This window comes from Alligator mississippiensis, chromosome 13 (assembly GCF_030867095.1).
Source record: "Alligator mississippiensis isolate rAllMis1 chromosome 13, rAllMis1, whole genome shotgun sequence".
Lineage (NCBI taxonomy): Eukaryota > Metazoa > Chordata > Crocodylia > Alligatoridae > Alligator > Alligator mississippiensis.
Window position 1 is genome coordinate 34,674,205 of NC_081836.1, and position 19,646 is coordinate 34,693,850.

General features: G+C 41.3%; 1 long non-coding RNA gene across 1 annotated transcript; it reads right to left on the minus strand.

Annotated features, from left to right (window-relative positions):
- Nucleotides 1–9,449: 9,449 nt before the first annotated feature.
- Nucleotides 9,450–18,198, minus strand: LOC132244641 (uncharacterized). Its single transcript, XR_009456323.1, has 4 exons — nucleotides 18,153–18,198; nucleotides 16,051–16,106; nucleotides 11,818–11,923; nucleotides 9,450–11,041 (listed from the first exon to the last, which is right to left on the minus strand). It is a non-coding gene; the product is annotated as an uncharacterized LOC132244641 (long non-coding RNA).
- Nucleotides 18,199–19,646: the final 1,448 nt, after the last annotated feature.

The window sequence follows — 19,646 nt, forward strand, 5'->3', positions numbered from 1 at the left end:
ATGGAACTTGTCTCCACAGGATAGTTTGTTGCTTTCAATGAAGTGTTAGTTGGTATATTTTTCCTCCTTTTTTTCTTTTTTTTCACGGGGTTTCTTTCTTTGCTTGCTTTCCTGCAGGAAAACAAGGAATTACCAACTGAAAGTGTAATCCTTGGAGGGGGAAAAATAAAGCCTTGAGGTTAAGTAGCACAACGTACATGCAGAAATGGCTGGCAGCAAGGGTTCACAACTTTGTTACTTTTACTTTTAGAGCTTATTATGTGATCCCACTTACTGTGGAAGAGATCAAAATTTCTTGCATAAATTGGATCAAGGGTCCAGACCGAATGAAAAGATGGTTCCCTGGTAACCTCTGTTCCTTTTGAGGCTGCATTTTGTGACCAAAGCATGAAGTGTTTTGGTGAGATAGGAGTATAACTGTATGTAAGGGAATGCACAAACATAATTGAACAGGGAGTACATCTTCCCCTTCCCTCCAAGAAGCATGACTGAAAGTAAAAAATGCATCATAATTTGCTGTGGCTTGAGGCAGCAATACCTCTACCACCCTGAGATGATTCTGGTAAAAGGTCATTATTGGCGAAGTATGATAGATACTGTAGCTCTCTTGTAATTGCCATGGAAACAGTGCTATATATGAACAGACAGGGAGAGCCATTGAAATTGGCCCAGACATATGTAGGAAGCAGAAGACCTGAACTTCTAGTAGGTAGTATGGCCATGATACTTTTCAGTTCAAATATTATCCTTTTGCGTGTACTTACGTTTGCTTTAGCAAAGGTTGGAAGCACTGTATGAGCATCATGTTCCACTATCTTCATTATATGCCATTATATGCTACTCCAAAAAAAAGAAAAAGAAAAAGAATCAGAAAGTTCTGTCATCACTTTTGAATACCAGCCTTTTTTTTTTTTCAAGAATGATTTTTTTTTGTTTAAATAAGACGCCAAACGATACCCTGAGTGTAATAGAAATGTGAAAGAGATTGATTCCTAGATAGTAGGAAGATGTGATAGTTCAGTAAGAAAGGTAGGGTATGGCAGAGTTGGTTGAACCACATGCATTAAGAAAATGAATTCCTTCAGTTGTGAAAGGTTTGGAAGAATTTGGCAGACCTTGGAAATTATTGTTGAACCACATCAGAAGTGCATTTCAGAGGTCTACATTAGATATGCATTTTTAACAATTAAAGCTAATTCTGATTTTATCCAAACAACCTTATCTGACTTGGGACATTAATAATATTGGCAAGTTTTATACAAGCTTCCAGTAGTCAATTTTACCTTGCATTTTGATTTGAAATATACCTGACAATTCCAGTGATGGTCCTCTCTTGATTAGACTCCCAGTTGTGATACACTGTGTGATAATAAGTTGTTTTATGATGTGAGCAAAACTGGGCCTAATTTTGGATTCAGTAGGAAAGCTTCGAATTTCTGGCAAACATTTTCATAATGATTAAAATGAAACTACAAAATTCATTCTCATTGCATTAGAATCCTATATGTGCCCTTAGCTCTCTATTGACAACTTATTCAAGTTCTTAAAAACTCTCCTCTAGTTTACTCAGTATCAGAATTAGGTAGCAGGTGGGTTGTGTTATCTATTTACTTCAGGTCATAGGCATATCAGCAGACAGAATACAAACCAACTGGATGAAAAACATAGCCTCTGACTACAGGTGGTATGGGGGTGCAGGAAGAATGAAAAACATAATTGTAACTGGTTGTGTTAGAGAGGCAAAGCAGGCTAGGATTTAAAAGAAGATATCAAGAGGTTGTTGTGCATCACTGAACAGCCATTTAAATTTGACTGCAATAGTACAGAGTTTGTCATGGTGGTTTAGTTAACATGTTCAGTTTTGATGAAAAAGAAAGTGTTTTTGATTGCTCCACAGAGAAAGCAGAGTTTATATTTGGAACTGAGCAGGTATCTAATTCTATGAGGTTGTGCAGTTCAGCGCCCCCCTATGCTGCAAAATTGCTGATGGCAGCAAAACTAAAAGGCCTAGGGAATTGGATGGAGAAAATGATTAAGTTGTTCCCAAGTAAACTGTGTTTTCAGTTTCTGTTCAGAATTGCAGAGTCTGTCATTCTGCTTATGTGATCATTGCAGGCTATGTCATTGATAGCTCAGTGGAGGGAAGAATACGTTAAATTGCATTACATAACTCCGGGCTCATAAAGGTGAAGATTTTAGAGTCCCTTTGAAATCATGAGCATTACTCAAATCATATACAGTGACATTTTTAAAAGGTTGTTGTCTTGGTAATTTTTCAGGTGATTTATGTGCTAATGCAAAGGCCTAAACTACATGCACTTAAAAAGTTGTTTGCCACCCCATAATAAAGGACCCTATTCAAATAATAATATAGATTTCCACCTGTCTTCTAGCTATGAGTGAGTAGTTCACTCTCTATGTCTATCAAATTCTTTGCCTCTCTGCCAACAGTCAGCAGTGGCATCAGTTAGTAACAGTTGGGTGGTGTTTTTTAATGGCATGGACACCTGGCCTACCACAAGTAGGAAACAATACAATTCACTTTGTGAGAGCAACAAACAGCTGTCAGATGGTGACAGTTTTTAGATTACTGCCAGCCTGAGCAATTATTGGTCTGCAAATAATTGGTCTGGAGCATGAATCATTTGGTGAGTAAAGACCCAGTAAAAGTGGAAGGTAATAGGACAAGATGGAAAGGTAGTATGGAATGGAAACAGTTTGAATTCTAATTTACCTTTTATGCTGGTTATATCAAGTAGGTAATATCTAGTTCAGAAAAATGTCTTCATTTTTAATAATACAGTCATTAGTATTCCCTTTATATATAATGATAGTTCACACACTTGTACTGCCCCTGACTCAGTAATGAACCTTACCTATCCAAACATGCAAAGCAGGAAAACAGAAAAAAATCCGTATCAGCTTTGATTGGATTACAGCTAACTCCCTCCTCTGTCCTGTAATATCCTTATGCCAAGACTGCCTGGTTAAATTGGTCGCAAAAGAAAGAATATCAAAGCTACGAACAAGAAAAATCCTGTCTTTGATATCAGACAGAAAAACCTTTCTGGCTACTAATTTTTAACTGCTCCTGGACTGTACACTTTTTTGATTTAGTGGCCATTGTAAATCTACATACGCACAGACCTACTTATCTTCAATAATTACCAGTACTCCTACATTTGTAAATACAAGAAACTGACCTTATTTCTGTGTGCATCCAGTCAGAGAGAAGGAACAAATACATTTCCTGTAAGATTTTACCCCAGTACTTTTCAAGAGATGGTAATGAGATCTGGCCACATCCTGGTTTGGGAAAAATACTAAGATTCGATGGTAATTTTTTTCATCATCATCATGAATGAAGTCCCACAAGGACTTCACATGTCACCCAATTTAAACCTAATTTTGCTATTCTTCAAAATGGTCTGGCTGGGGGCTCAATCTGTGTTCATCCTTGGAAAATGTGTTGATGGTAATGGAATCTCATAAACTCTGTTTAAACCAGTTTGACTCCATATGCTGACATCTTGTTAGTTCTGCTGTTCTAAAAAAAAAAAAGAAGAAAAAAAAAGCCTGAATCCAAACCAATACACTCTTTCAAACTGAAAAGTCAGTAAGACAATAGAACAATAATTGCCAGTACTCTAGTATTTGTAAACAGAGAAACTGACCTTACTTGTATGTGCATTCATTCAGAGAGAAGGAACAAATACGTTTCCTGTAAGATTTTACCTCAGTACTTTTCAACAGATGGTAATCAGATCTGGCCACATCCTGGTTTGGGGAAAAAAAACTAAGGTTGGATAGTAATTGTCTTCATTATCATCATGAACGAAGTCCCACAAGGACTTTACATGTCACCCAGTTTAAACCCAATTTTGCTATTCTTCAAAATGATCTGTCTGGGAGCTCAAAAGTAACTGTATAGGTAATTATCTAGGATGGTTTAGAAATAGCAAACCCTGAATCTCTGCAAAGGGGTGTACTAAATGCCCCTTCTGAGGTCCCTTCCAACCCCATGATTCTGTGAACACAAGAAAAGGCTGTTTCCGTCTTTGGCCCCTGCTAAATGTTACAGGTATTATGGAATTAAGTTGTGCAATAAATTTAGACCGGCCACACGTGCAAAATAATTATGATGCCATTATGTCTGTCCAGCTATAAAAACAGCCAACAACCTACAAACCTAGTGCTTGAAAATGTGTAACAACTTTAGAATTGGTTTCTATCCAGCTTGAATTTGAATGTGTGGTAGAGGCCTTTATGTCCAGGCCACAAGAGACACTGATGGATTATAACCACACTTGAAGAGTTTATTTAAGGGGCAAGGTGTCACATATCATGTTAAAATGAGTTAGTGTTCATATAAACTAACCAAAATAACATTCTCCTTTCTGTGATGTTGTTGGTTTCTTTAATCAGTTCAATTGCTGTTAAACTTTGTTTTACAGCAGGCCAAGACTGAAAGAAATTGGTTCTAGTGGATTTTGAGTTAAGCTTGCAGGACAGAACAGAAGCAATTAATGATGACATATCTGCCAATTTTATGTTTGGGGAGTTTAGCATTTCTAACATACCCTATATATCTATTTTCATTGTTGGTAATTTGTATCACTTTTCTTGCTGCCGTTATTTATAAATGCCTTAAAAATAACACAGTATATAATAAAATCACTTTAAAAGAAGCCGTACATGGTACAGAATCATATTTCTACAGAATAACTCAGATCTTGGTCAGGTTTCCAACAATAATGACTAGAACATTTTTTTGGCCAACTTACTGTGTGTCTTTGAGGCACGGCTTATACTGATGTCATGGTGCTTTTAAATCTTTGTAATCTACATTTATTAAGTATAATTTATATATGTAAACTACAAATTCTGAGAAAGCGCCCATTACATGTTTATGTTACTCTGTTTTATACGCATGGGCACACTTTTCACCCCTAACAGATGGGAAAATTTGATTCTTGGGTGTTTTATTTGCAACATGTCAAAAACCCATGTGATGATAAAATAGTTACAATACACAATAACAGAATTGGGGATTTTGGCTCACCCAAGAATACGGATGAGGTTTTCCAAGTGGCTTAAGAGATGTGGGCACCCATTCCATTGACTTTCAACAACAAAATTGTCCTTTAATGCCTACATGACAATATTAAGGGTCTCTCCTTGTGGGCAATTCTTTGTGTAACACTTGATGAGGCATTTTGGAAGAAGGACAACTATTGCTTTTTATCCTACTTTGTGTTTGGTTTTTATCTTCTCAGTCTTTTCAGTTTATCATGTGTAGATTACCTCTGCAGTTCTGACAGTGAGGACTCATAGAAGTGAGAGTTAATAAACACGTGGCAACATTTCTAATTCATCATTCTGTAAAGGGCACACTGCTTATTAATTAATACAAATTCAAATAGAGCTCCAATGACTGGATTCCACAGAAATTTAGACTCTGGAGACCATGCCCTTCAAAGCTCTCATGGTTTGGCTCAATAGCTCATGTCTCTTCTTCCTTTAGGCATGGAATGGAAAGCAGGAGCAAAAATTGAGTCAATAAGGCTTTTGCCAAGAAAACAGAATATTTCAAACTGTTCCTGTAAAGAAGGAAGCAGAGCTGCAGGAGGGTAAGTTAAAAACTTCTATGACTCACAGTTTATATTCTAACATTTTCTTTGGGGCCGAGTGTTTGAGTATGAACCCAGGCCAAAGGACCTGGGAGATGGATAAGAAAAAGTGACTAGGCCATTACAGATATAAACAAAAAGCCTATTAAATTGTATACTGTGTCCTGAACACATCATAGCAACAGACACAAAAATAAATAAAAGAAGATAATGTATAGAAGCTACAGAATCATTTAAAGGGATTTTTTGGTTCATATTTTCCATGAAACCTTGGCACCTTCTCTTGTGTGTTCATAAATCTTTGTGTTTGTGTAAAGTTGTGTATGTGCACTATTCTGGAGATCTGTCTCTCTTAAGACAACATTGTACCCTTTCCTTTAGCTTTGAGAGGACAGGAAGTAATGGTTTATGTTGAGCCAGAGTGGAAGATCTGGGCAAATGTGTTCTTATTGTTCCTATATCTGTATCAGCCAGTATGGCTTCCCTTGATATAGCAATACTTACTAAAGGATACTTATTTTAAACATAGAATAATAGACAATGTGGATGGAAGGGATCTTGCAAGGTCGTCTCGTCCATCTTTTTGCCCCACGGCAGGATTGACTGTACTTAAATTGTTCTGACAGATGTTTGTCTAACCTGCTTCTAAAAAAATCCAGTGATGAAGATTCAACAATCTCCATACATAATCCATTCCAGTGCTTAGCTATCCTGATGAATAGAAATGTTACTATCCAACATGCAAATAGATATTAGATTTACAAATCCAAACTCATTGAAATGATGAGTTTCTACTTCATAGATCTGGGACTGCGTGAATGGGGCATGTGTAAAGATGGGGATCCACAGACTTTTGTGAGTGCAATCAACTGTGATAAACCCAAACTTTGAAAGATTTGGCTCTTTATAATGGTCACAGCAAGTCAATAAGTGCTTTCCTTTTTCATGTCCTTGTGGCAAGGTATTTAACAGAATTTATAGATTTAGTTGGAATCTGACATGGCCATACCATGAATGCTTCTGCTATGGCCTTAAACTTATGAACCCCAGGCTTTCAACCATGAGCCTTAGTGGCTGTGCCACCTTAGCCCCCAGTCAAAAAAAAAAAAAAAAAAAAGATGTGGTAGTGCTGAAGTCAAATAGCTTTTTTTTTATGCTGATTTTGGGGAGCAGGAATTCTATTTGCTGAATGTTTAGCAATGTACTGCAAAGCAGCAGCTCTTTTGCTATTCATGCATGATAAATAGCGCACATTTCTCTTAAAATTTTATGTTGGTACTTTCCAAGCGAGAAACAAGCAATGTTTTTTTTTTCATGGCTACTATACACTTGACTTATAAAAAATTAATTACCAGGCTGTTATTCTATGTGCTAATGACTTGATAAAGGATTTAGATTTAACACCCAAAATGATGTACTGTATATGTAGTTTTTAATGCCTTTGCCACTTACTTTTCCTCTTTAAAAATTATCAGCTTTTTTCACCTTATGGTTTGCAATTACAATAAAAGAGTTGAGGCTAAATCCAACTTCACTTTACACACCTACATGGCTCACAGAGTCGTGTAACTGCACTTCTTGTCACTTAATCACCATCTACTCATAAGCTATGGTCTTGCAAGGATCCATACACCTCCTGAATGTGCTCAGCAGGACTGCTTTCTGGCCAGGCTGGTGTGAGGTACTGTATATTAGCCCAGGTACATACGTAAGGCCAGAAGAATCCCAAAATTGGAGGTTTGAAAAAAACTATAACTAATATGTGTTAACCTCAGGAACAGAATAGCTCTATTTAGGGAGGGTAACTATATGTCCTGGTTTAGCTGGGACAGTTCTGGTAGGCTGAGGAGAATTATAACAAGTGTCTTGGAAATGTAGAGGTGCAGGGCAGGGAGTTGGAGCAGCATGACCTGGCTTGCAAGCAGGAGGCAAGCACAGCTTCCTGCCTGGATGGTGGCCTAACTGCCTGCAGGCTTGTGAGAGTGTGGGGGTGGGGACGTGTCCTGGTTGTCAGGGATAAAAGTCCTGGTTGTTTGGGATCTCCTTATGGTCAGCCTATATCTAGGACAATTGCTCAGAAAGCAGGAGACTCAGGCTCTGTCCATCTCACAGGGTTTGATTCTACATCTCCTGCTTCCCAGCAAAGTGCCCTGACCACCAGTCCACAGGTTAGGGATTACTCAGACCTCTTCTTGAAGAGAGCCTCTAGGCCACAGAGAAAATTTGAGAGAGAGAGATGGTAATCAGTGAGAATTTGATTAAATAAAATGGATACTGCTCCAGATGTGAGGGCATCCAGTGTTCTAGCCTGGACCCTTGCTCCCAGTGGGGCAGAATTGCTGCCAATGCATTTTATCCAATAGATATTAAAATTAAGGTACAATGAGTCAGCTTCAAGCAGACGCTGGAACAGGGTCAAGATGCTGCCCAACCTACAGCTTGGTAGTTGGAGCGCTGTGCTGGGTAGTTGGAAATGCATGTTCAAACCTCTGGGTGAGGCATAATTAAAACTAAGATGACTGCCTTAAGTACTAGGCTACTGGGCTGAAACATAGGAGTGCTTTTCTCCACTATCCCATTTTCTGTTTTGCTTCCAGTATGCATTCATGGAAGGCAATTTGGTTTTGCCACAGGGTGAATCTAAACTGCAGTTACTCATCTACATACGTAGTATAACCAAAGAAGTGAAGTTGGCTGAGGTTCTGCTGGGGAACACTGTGGAGGGCATTTACCCCAGGGGAAGATAACAGTCTGGGCCTAGCAGCAGGCCCTAGAGACTACTGCTTGATTGCTTCCCGATAGCATTATGTTTTATTTTATTCATTTATTTATTCATTTATTCATTGTTTCCTGGGTTAATACTATAGTTTTGTAACTGGTTTGTTGCTTATGTTGCTTGCTGTGCTAAAGGCAAAGGGGAAATGCTCTGAGGGAGCTGAAAAGCAAAAGCTAGCGTCTGAGAGAAGACAAGGTAATCTGGAGTGGCACAAGAAAGACTTGGTTTTGAGCAGACCTGTCTTCTGTGCTATTTGGGACATTAGCTCTCTGATCCCCCACTTTTGGAAAGGCATCCCCCTCCCCGCCCACAACCTCCTTTGGAGTTGAACATAAAGGAACTCTCTGAGATGGAATCATAGAGATTGCTGGGGAAGCCAGTGACAGAGAAGAGCCAGGACCTTGAAGACAGAGGCTTGTCCCTCTAAAAGCCACTTCAAGGCTGGCTTTAGTGGGTGTCCTTTAAAGGCAGGAGACCAAACAAGTCATCTTTTTGAGAAGTCCCAAGGCAGAATGTCCCCCAAAAAGGGCTGATCTGGAACACATGGCATTGGGACATGGGAAGTAAAATAAGTTTTTGCTCTTAATGTGCTGGGGGTTTTTTAAGCTCTGTTAATATCTAACTAGACTTGCTGTTTTGGCCTTGGGGTTAAGCCACTTCTGTGTGTCACAGTTTGCCCTCTATAAAATGTGAATAATACTTATCTTGCAGGTTTGGTTAGGCTTACAAAGTGATGTTTTCAAAGCACTCTGAACTCCCTGCATGAACAGCGCTAAAGGAGTGCAGCATATTATTACATCTTGTGAATATCCTGTTATTGTAACACCAGAATTGTGGCAAACATCTTCCCTACCATCTATAAAAACCGAACACAGATTCACATCTCCAAGCCTAGGTATGAGCAACGGTTGGGAACATATTGGGTGTTCCTTTTTCCTACACCGCCATTAAGATGCTAGTACCCAGTCAGCTTTGCTTCCTAAAGGGACTAATTAAAAAGAAATAATTAAACCTTTGAATGTGGTTCTGTCCTGTTCTTCTGCTTTAAAAAAAAAACACAACAATATGAGGTATCCCAAGAGGAAAGAACAAATTATGGGGCCGATGATTAGTTTATTTAAGCCAAAATTTGTTAATCTATAATTGTCATATTTTCATGTATATTCTTATTTGACCAGTGTTAATGCATGTGAGACCACACTGATGGAAACAAATATTTCAAAGACCCTCTTTTGTAATTAAGAGACTAGAATTAAGGGCGATTTTTTCTTGTGAATGTATTACTCATAGTAATTTGGGTACTGCTTTTTTAATTACCTGGACCCCTTCACTACTTGGGACCCCTTGTGGCTTCTTCACTACTAAACTGTGGGCACCCCCACTTAGGTGTTGCACTTCAGGCTGTCATTCTCTTTAGGATAAGCACCAGTGACTGGTTCCTTCCAGATGAGGATCTTAAAAGGCCAATCCTCTCAGTGAACCTGGATTATCAATGCTAGACTGTTTTTACTTCAGAATCTCCAGGCCTGTTGTTTTAGGGGCAGTGACAAAATTAGTTCAGTGACTAGCCAGTTTTCATCCAGTGACCAGTCACCACCAGAGCCAGGGAGAGAACCCAGATTTATTTACTCTTCGTTTAGAGCTCTGTTCACTGGATCAAGCTGCTTGGAGACTTCTGAACACTTTTCTACAATGCCATCTTCTCTGTTTATTTAGTGAATTGTTTTTAGATGTATACAATGTATCCTCCAGACAGCCTCAGTCTATTCACAATCATTTTTTTTCAAAACACTGTGTTGTCAAGTCATTTAGGAGCAATTGATTTCAATGTTACCAGGTCTTCTCTTGTATTTAGACACTGATTCAAAAGCACACAAGAGCAGGTGCTTCAGTCCCACTGAAGCTTGATGTTAAGTGTGTGCTTAAGTACTTTGCTAAATACAAGTCATTTGCTAACTCAAAGCATGTACTCTGCAGTAGTTAGGATCAAGCTCTTAGACTACTGTATTTTGCTTCTTAGGTTGTAAATAGACCTTGTATTTCTCCCAGGAGAAAGTCTTTTGTCCTAGGATCCTACAGATATACAGGTCCACTATCCTGCTTTAAGTGCCTCTGAAGTATGCAGGATGAAATGTACTTGTTTCTGGGTCATGGCCATGTGGGTGTGTAAGATTATTGCAGGACTAGCTGGGCAGCCTGCCTGTTCTTGTTGGGCTTCTACTGGCAGAGGAGCAGAAATGCAGTATGTGATACTGCCTGTATAGGACTGTTGTGTCTGTTCTGATTCAGGTCAAACCCTGGGACAGTATAGCCTGCATCAAGTGAGACATCTATTTACAAACATAGAGAGTACAGTAGGAGGGGGCAGATGGTTTTTCTGAGCTACTGATAACAGATGTGTGAAGGACATGGATGGTTTAGCTATAATAAGAGCTTCAGAGAAGTTCTTATGATTTTTTTTTTCCATGCCTTGTCATGTCCTAGTTCTAACAACCAGAGTAAGCCCATTGTGAAGACTCAGGATGTCTAGCTGATCTCCTGAGAGCATCAGAACTCTTCTGTCTGGATCTGGATGGACCCGCTCATTCTTTTGAGGTTTCTTCACAGCTGAGAGGCATACTAAGTCTCAGCAACACTGCAAAGGAGGTTTGAACAGACCTTTTGTAAGTTAGGTAGATTCCTCTTCATTCAAAAATATATATTCTCCAAACTGCTTGGCTCCTTCCTATTTATAACTCTTTTTTCCTCTCTCTCTGCAAAAGAGCATCTGACTGTCCCCTGATAATTATGCCTGTAGCTCTGTCTTCAAAAGAAATACAAAAAATATCTCAAGTGGGTACAGCTCTCCCTTGATGTGTGCAGTTCTTTTTGCAAAGATAAGAAAACCGCACTCCGACATTGCTATGGACCAAGTCAGATCTTTTCTCAGAATATTTTTTAAACTGTAGTTGCTTTGAAATCTTGTATTTTATTTCTGTCTCTTCCTTCATACTCAATACACCTACCACATCTCCAGTTTGACAGCATCATACAAAGCTACTCTCCTCCAGAAATTTATACTGCATAGCAAGCAAGCGGCAGGAGTTAGAGAAGCATTCATTTAATGTGTTTCATGGCTGGAATATAAGAGGGAGCTGTGTAGCACATTCAAATGCATTCAGTACTCGCCTAAGAAAGACACTTTCAAGGTGTGAGAAGGATTGGGAGAACTATGGACAAATAATCAATGAAGAATTTGTTTGTTTAAAAAACACAACAAACACCTTGCTTATGAGATGCTTTTTTGACCATTATAATGCAAGGTTTAATGCCAGGAGGGAGAAAGAGTATATCCTTGCTTTGAAATCGCTGTGCGACACAGAGGAAATAGTGAACATGCAATAGAGAATTCTAACAACAATATGTCATTACCTTTGCAGTAAAAGCAATGCTTTTCATAGTGTTTCCCATTACAGATAAAGACAGACTGTCCTAGGGAATCCACAATCCTGAGATGAGAACAGTGGAATATGACTTCCTAGGAAGAGTTAGGAGATAGGAAAGATTATGACAATGGCAATATCATGGTTCACTTGGGAAGTTAAGTCTTGAGGATAAACCAGCAGATAATGCATGCCAAATTTAACATTAAAATACAACATTCCACTACTGCTGGAATGTTTGGGCGTTTCATACTACAGATAGTAGGTACTTAGATGGCTTAGGAAAAAGTAAATTTGTAAATGGTCATCATGTCTAAAAGCAGGGGTTGGACACCTTATCAAGTGGGGGCTGGGTGCTTGTGACCAAGCCACTACCACAGGCAGCTGATCCCCCACCCCACCGCTGATCTCCTGCTATTCCAGTCTCCTTCCTGCTCTACACACTCTCCACTTACCAGATGCCTCCAAATGCTATGGTGAGTACCAATGGGAAATAGAAAATTCATCAGTGAGAGCACAGAGCTGGGAGTCTTCAAGTGGTTCCTTCAGTGCAGCCCCAGTAAATTGCCTTCCCCCCCCCCCCCCCCAAACACACACACACACACACACACACACACACACACACACTTAAACAGACCTTCATGGGCCAGGTACAGGTTTTTCAGTCAACCCCTAACTAAAACCATTTGTTCTTTGTAGCTCTGACAATGATTATCATGATGATGCATTTTAAGTTTTAGGCATATATCTGCCAGAAAGTGTCAGGACAAAGCCTCCAGTCTGGCAAAGCATTTAATCTCATAAGCAACTTTTAAGTCAAGAGATTAGTTTTATAGGAGTCACATGGTTAAATAAATTGCTGAATGGGGGCCAAAATCATTGAACATAGACATATAGCAAGATGGAATGACAGAAAGGAATGAAACTTAAGTTGCTTTTCCATAGCAAATATTTGATCAAACAGATCTTTCAAAATATACCAGATCCCTGGAAGTTCTTAGTCTTGAAGGAGATTGCTTAGATGTGGGACTACAGAAGTAGAGATGAGTGTTACACTTGTTCCACTTTTGCCAGCGTTTGGCACAGAAAGGTTCTGGGCATTGGAAGCCTGCAAAAAGAACTGGCATCCAAACTATTCAAATGTATAATAATTGCAATAATAATTAGTACTTTACAATTAAGTTACTTACTAGTTCCATTAATAATTACACTTTGCAGCTACCTTTCAGCTGAGGAACTCTTACATTCTGAGAGGTTCTCTGATAATGATCATGCTACTATTTTTTCAGCTGCAAATCATGCATAATTTCTTGTGGATACTGCCAATAGAGAGTTTATGGTAGTAATTCAGATTTCTAAATTAATGCATTGTGATAAAAAGTGATCAGAGAATGAGAATAAGAATAAAAGCCAGGGTCTGTTGATATTTACCCTTCACTCCTTACCAGGTGCTTTGGCACCTGGTCATCTGAAAGCAGTTGCTACTCAAGAACTACACACAAGGCTGTATCTACAGTGAGTTTTCCAGTCATTATGGAGGATGTCTATATTAATTTCATAGTGTAGGCTGCCAACACACTGGGTGCAAACAGAAGTGACAATTTTTGCCTGATCTGGCCCCTTGAAAGCACCCTACAACCTATAAGAGCAAGGCTGCCAAGTGCTTTAGAAGGGTCTAATCCTGCAAAAATCTGAACTCACATTTTGTGAGGGTGCAGATGAAGATGTTCCAAAACAGGGTATCTTCTGTAACTTGTATCTGCCTGCCTCTGAGCCTCCAAGCTGTTTTCAGAAAAGGAGCAGAGAAAGGGATCAGAGGGTGTTTGGTCTGGGGGTTTTTCAGCCCCCACTGGTGGGTATGGTGGGTGTATTGGGGGTTGGAGGAGGCTCCAGTTCACCCACCCCATCCTCCAGTGGTATCTGGGAAACCCCTAGAGTGAGCTCCCTCTGCTCCCATACCATTTTGAAAGCAGGGACAGGCTGGTAATGAAGATAAATTTTTGCTAGGGGAAACTGGCTATAGACTTTGTGGCAAAGTGGCAGCTCCCCAACCAGTCACAGTGCTGGTCTCCCACTGCCTCTGGGCACGCTGCCCACCTATCTTGTCTACCATACCTTGCTGTTAAGTAATTACAGTCTTAATTAGGCAGGACGCTGCCCATTCTGGGCCCTGGTATCTAGGGCCTAGAGTACACATTCCTACCTCCCCTTGTGTCCCATGCCTACAGAGGTTTCTAACAACTGTAAAGCTCTGGCCTGAAGCTGGGCCCAAATCATTAGAATATTAGGCCTCTCGTGACCTGTCCCATTACAGGCCATACTCATGCCACCTCCCTCTCACTGAGGCCTCTCACACTCATATTCTCTCACATGGTCTCTCGCATACTGCCCTTGCTGGGTCTCATTTGTATCACCCCTCCTTTCCCCTGGGGACACACTCACCCTACCCTATCCCAAAGGATCCTCAAAACTTGATTTCTTTCACTCCCAGGCCAGCAAGTGTCTGGCTTTTTGGGCATCTCCCACTATGCTCATCTGAACAAGTGCTGGGCAGTTCTCAAACTACTGTGCAGGCTCTGGCTGAGTCTCATAGCTGGGTAACTCCCCCCAGCTGCTCTCCATACAGGGCTGCTGACTCACCCCCCTCATTTCTCCATGACTTCTCCTCTACCACCCTCCAATCGACCTCAGGCACCCAAAAGCTTACCTCAGCCAAATTCAGTCCCCCAAGTTAACAGGAGCTCAACTCATGTCCCGCCTTAACTCACAGAGCCTCAACTGTTCAGTTAGGCACCTGAAGGGCTGCAAATGAGTATCTGCACCCAGCTCTGCACCTTTACCTCTCCTGAGGCACATACTACCCCCTGCTCCTCTGGGACCCAGGGCCAAACATGCCCACAGACTCAGGTGCCCTTTGTCAGCGTGCTTGGCCCACAACTCTCCTTCTCTCCCCAGGGTCTTACACTGTAAAAGGCTCAGGTGCCACCCCTGGGTGTGCCTGGACTCTATCTCCCTCTTACCAGGGTCTTGCAACCCAAACAGGCTCATGTGCCCCACATGGGCATGTTTGGCCCCACTACCCACTTTGGGCCTTATACCTCAGTAGGCTCAGGTTTCCCACATAGACATACCTGGCCCTAACTCCCTCCGATGTTACTAGTAACCCACCAGATGTTGGAGGCAGGGGTTAAGGCACCCTGCCCTGGCTTTCACTGGGATGATCATTGAACCTAGCATTTGCTGGCCCTGCCCCATCACAGGCAGGATCACCAGGCCACCCTATCCTGGCAGGGTGCAGTTTTAGGTCATGCCCAGGACCAGGAGCCTCCAAGCCATCCCCCTAGCTCCTGCCCTTACCTCTGTGTTATCTTCAGAGCAGCAGCTCTACCAGAAAATGTTCCTTCCTCAGTGCCAGGCAGCAACTGCTGCCTCTAGCCCTGAGGACCCAAGTCTTAACATGGCCACTCATCAGGACTGGGCTGCACCTGCCTGCTGTCTGGCTTAGTTCTTAAAGTGGCAGAGCACCATGAGTGGTCTGACATCCACCTTCTCCATTAAAATGGTTTCTGGGGAGGGCTTTCGCTTCTACTCATCCCACAAGCTCACACAGAGCTTGCAACTTCCCTAAGTGGTGAGCACCCCAGTGGTGCTCCACCACACACCTTCCCCCTTAAAAATGAGTCCCCCGGGTTTCACCTGGCTGCATTCCCTGCAGGCCTTTCTCCAGCCTGCTGCAGCCCACCCTATGTGGCGAGTACCCTTCCAGTGCTCCACCACAGCTTGCATCCAGCAGCTAGATTCCCCTCCCCCTGAAACTAACAATAAACTTCAGTTTGGTCCAGGGGATTGTTCCAACTCAGAATGTTTCCTACAAAGTGTTCCAAGTTACAGCAGGGCACTGAACTCCTGTCTACACCCACTGTCAGCCTGTTGATTAGAAATAAAAACAAAATAAACTCTAACTTGTTTTGGAAGAACTTTTGTAGGACTGAATGGATTTTTCCTGCATGCAAATGCTAGCATTCGCAGAATATATTTAGATTAATATGTTTATATATTAAATATACACATCTTAGATGCGTTTTATACTCAAAGATTAATAATTTATAATATGTTTTACTTTCTTACTAATGTCATAAATAATTGCATGTATACAAATAATAATTTACGCTACATATGTATGCATTGAGAAACATTAAAAGTTGCTTAATGTGTACCATACCAAGAACTTGCTAGTATTGGAACGAATTGTCTCACGCCATTGTTTTCATCATTCACCTTCATTTGAGAAGAAGAAACAATGCAGTTATACTTTAATACTGCATCATATAAATAGATATAGATAGTTCTGCATACATTATTAATATGGGTTTATTGCCTACTTTATTGGCTTCACTAATGCGCTTCTCTTGGGAAGCCATGGAAAATGGAAAGATTGTACAAATGCCCATATTAACTAGAGCCACTATATACAAAACAAATAAAATTGTAAAAACACAAATATTCACTTGAGTTTCTTCTTACAGTTCACATAACATAATAGTAAATAGTCCATGAAAGCAATCCCACTAGCTATTATTATTTGCATTATTTTGTACATTTTGTATCCAAGGCAGTTGTTCTGGTATTAAGAATTTTGAGTAAAATTTCAAACCTATGTTTTGTTGCAAGGGATCACAATTTTATTTAGAAGAAAAAAAAAGATTAATATGCTAACTGTCACTCTAGGGGTAGCATTGACTATTAAGCCAAAGGGAAAGGGACAAAGTCCTACTTTTTTTTAAGGGTTTCTCTTCAGTCTTAAATGTATTTCAGTTTGACCCTACCTTCAGCTACTGTCATGGCTTATATTATACACAAAAAAAGGAAATGCTGGGCATGTGGGATCATTTTCAAAAGTAAATGTGTGTCATCCTAAGGTTAATCACTGATAAATTGTCTTATGAAAGTTTGGTACCTGAGAAAATCTGGAATTAATATAGCTCAAAGGTTCAAACAACTCCTTTCTGAGAATTTAGGACATTGTGAAAAATAAAACAGACCTTAAGCTATGCTAGAGGCTGTAGATATCAGAGACAGGTTCTCCTGGGGAAAAAATGGATCAATGTCAGCCTTGTGACAATACCTTTGGAGTCTTTAACTAATAATATCATTCTGAAGACCACAAAATATTATGTGACTGTTGAGGATAAAATACTGAGATTCAAAGCTGAACGGTTGGAGAGTCATCTGAAGTGGGAAAAAAATGGAAATAGACTTTATATATGTAGTATGTGGAGATGAAATGCAAAGATTTTTACAAGACTGGTTTGTTGGACTAGTCAAGCCAAGTCTGGCAATCAAAGGGGCAGAATCTATATGAGAAAGAAGCAAGACACTTCTGCAAATCATGCTGTAGAGGTCAAATTATGCAAACTACAGAGAAGCAGCAAGTGTACCCAAAAGGTAGTTAAAACTATAAGACTGATTTTTCATAGAATAGCTAAGGGGCATGTGACAGGGGGCCTCCTCAGGGCCAAGCTCCGTGGCCCGCCCACCTGTCCTTGGGCAACCACCTGTTATCTCACCCGCCATGCCTTGGTGTTAATTGATTCAATTATAGATGTCAATTAAGCAGGAGGCTGCCCATTAGTGCCCTGATGCCAGGGGGCACTCTGCAGCTCCTATCCTCCCCAATACCGCAGCCCAAGTCTCGCAGATGGCCTCTCGCTGTTCACATAATCACCAGCCCCACACTGGGCCCCAGAACCATCTATACAGGACCCTTCTATGATCCTCTCCTATCAAGCAGCCTCTCCGCCATTATCCAGGCTACCTAGCCCCCCCGAAGTAATTTTCCCCTTTCGGGTGTGGTCCCCCCAGGACCTTCAGCCACTTGCCCTGGCCCACCTCTAGGCCAGTCAGGACCCCAGGCCCCCGGCTCTTGGGTGTCCCTCACGGTGGGCCCCCGGCCCTTTTGACCCTCGTGGTCCTGGCCCCAGCTTGGGCCAGTCAAGGGTACTCTCTCTTCGGGCTGGGTCTCTAGCCCCTCATTCTGTCTTCGGGCCTCACCGTGCCACTACTCCCTTCTCCCAGGGGCAACCACAGCACCACGCCCTGTACTCATTCACGCTCCAAACATAGGGTTACCCACCCGGTGGCAGGAGCTAGGGGTTAAGGCGCCCCAACCCACCTTTCACCAGGGTGGTAACTGGCCTGGCATTTCCTGGGGGCTCCCACGCCACTGAGAGTCCCATCAGGCCACCCACTCCCAGCAGGGTGCAGTTTCAGGTCATGCCCAGGACCAGGAACCTCCTTACCAACCCCTTGCAGCTTCCCCCTTACCTCCAGGTTGTTCTCAGCAGCCCTCCAGCCAGGCAATATTGCTGCCTGGCCTCCAGGCAGCTGGACTGCACTGTTTATATAGGCAGCCCTTGCCTCTAAAATGGCTGCCCTCGTCAGGCACCTGGCAGCTGCCAGCTCCAGGCCCTTAAAGTGGCAGACACACCCTGTGCTCTGCCACAGGGCACACTGTTCAAAAGGGACTTAGTATCACTGAAATGCTTTTGAAAATTTTACTTTTTTCTTTTTCTTTTTTTTTGGACTACTGCTTTTAGAGGCAGGTGTCCCTTGTCTTCTGCAGGCCTCATAACCAGGCTATTTTCTTATCAGAAAAGTAGCCCTTAGCCATCATGAAGTAAGAAGCCTTCCCAATCCAAATGAAATTCCAAAACTACCACTAGAAACCTTAGGGTATCTCCAGAGTTGGCCCTTAAGCACCAGCAGCAATCATAGCAGCCTACCTTAATCCTGTCATACTTTGGAAGGACAGGGTATTCCGTCCTCAGAAATTTGCACTCTGGATTTGGAAAGACAACAGCCCTCCCTTGACAACTATATAAAGCAGTTCTCTGCAATGAAACAAAAGTGAAGAAGAGCTTTATAAAAGTCCCCAAGAGTCTCACACCTTATGCTCTGCAGCAGCTCTCCTAATTCCTTCATACTTGCCCCCGTCAACATTGATAAGTCTCTTTTATCTGACACACACTTTTATTGTCCTTGACTGTTATCCATTTACACAAAGGTTAAATCTCCCTCTCTAAGTCTAGCTGTACCTCATGGTAATATACCACTTAGAAAACAATTCTTCCATTGAACAGAATGAGGGTGTAAGTGTTTTGGCTCAGTTGCTGATTTTTTTCAGACGGTAGGTCATTAAGCTGGTACAGCTTAAAAACCCACTCACACTTCGACAGGTCCTAGGGGAGAACCTAGGAATTGTCATTGTAATGATGAAATTAGAAAATGAGAAGCTGTATGCCTCTACTTGTTACAGAGGGAAAAGAGCACACTGCAAGCCTGGTGTATTTAGACTAATGCTGAGAATTTTTTTTTCAAGCTATCCAAATTAGCACCTTAAAGCATCATTTTATTTTGTGTTGGGAGCGTTAGGTTAATTTGGTGGAATTTTTTAGTTTTTTGAAACACCATGGAGGGAAGCCTTTTAAGAGAATAGTCTCAAAGTGGTCATTTGCTAAATCACCAACCATGTGATCATTGTTACAGACTGGTCTGGACCATCAGATTGTGTGTGGCAGGCAAAATGCAGCTCTTTTACTGTCCCAGCTAGATGTGTGCATGAAATGTTACCCCACTGAAGTACATTAACTTCATTGGAATTTACATTCAAACTATTAAAGGAGAACTATTGGTAGATCTGTTCCTGCCAAAGAGGCTAGTAGGTCTACTGAAGCATGATATCAGTTTTACTCTCATACCCACTCTGTGCAGCATAGCTTTCTCTCTCCCTCTACTAGGAAAACCATGTACTAGTTTATG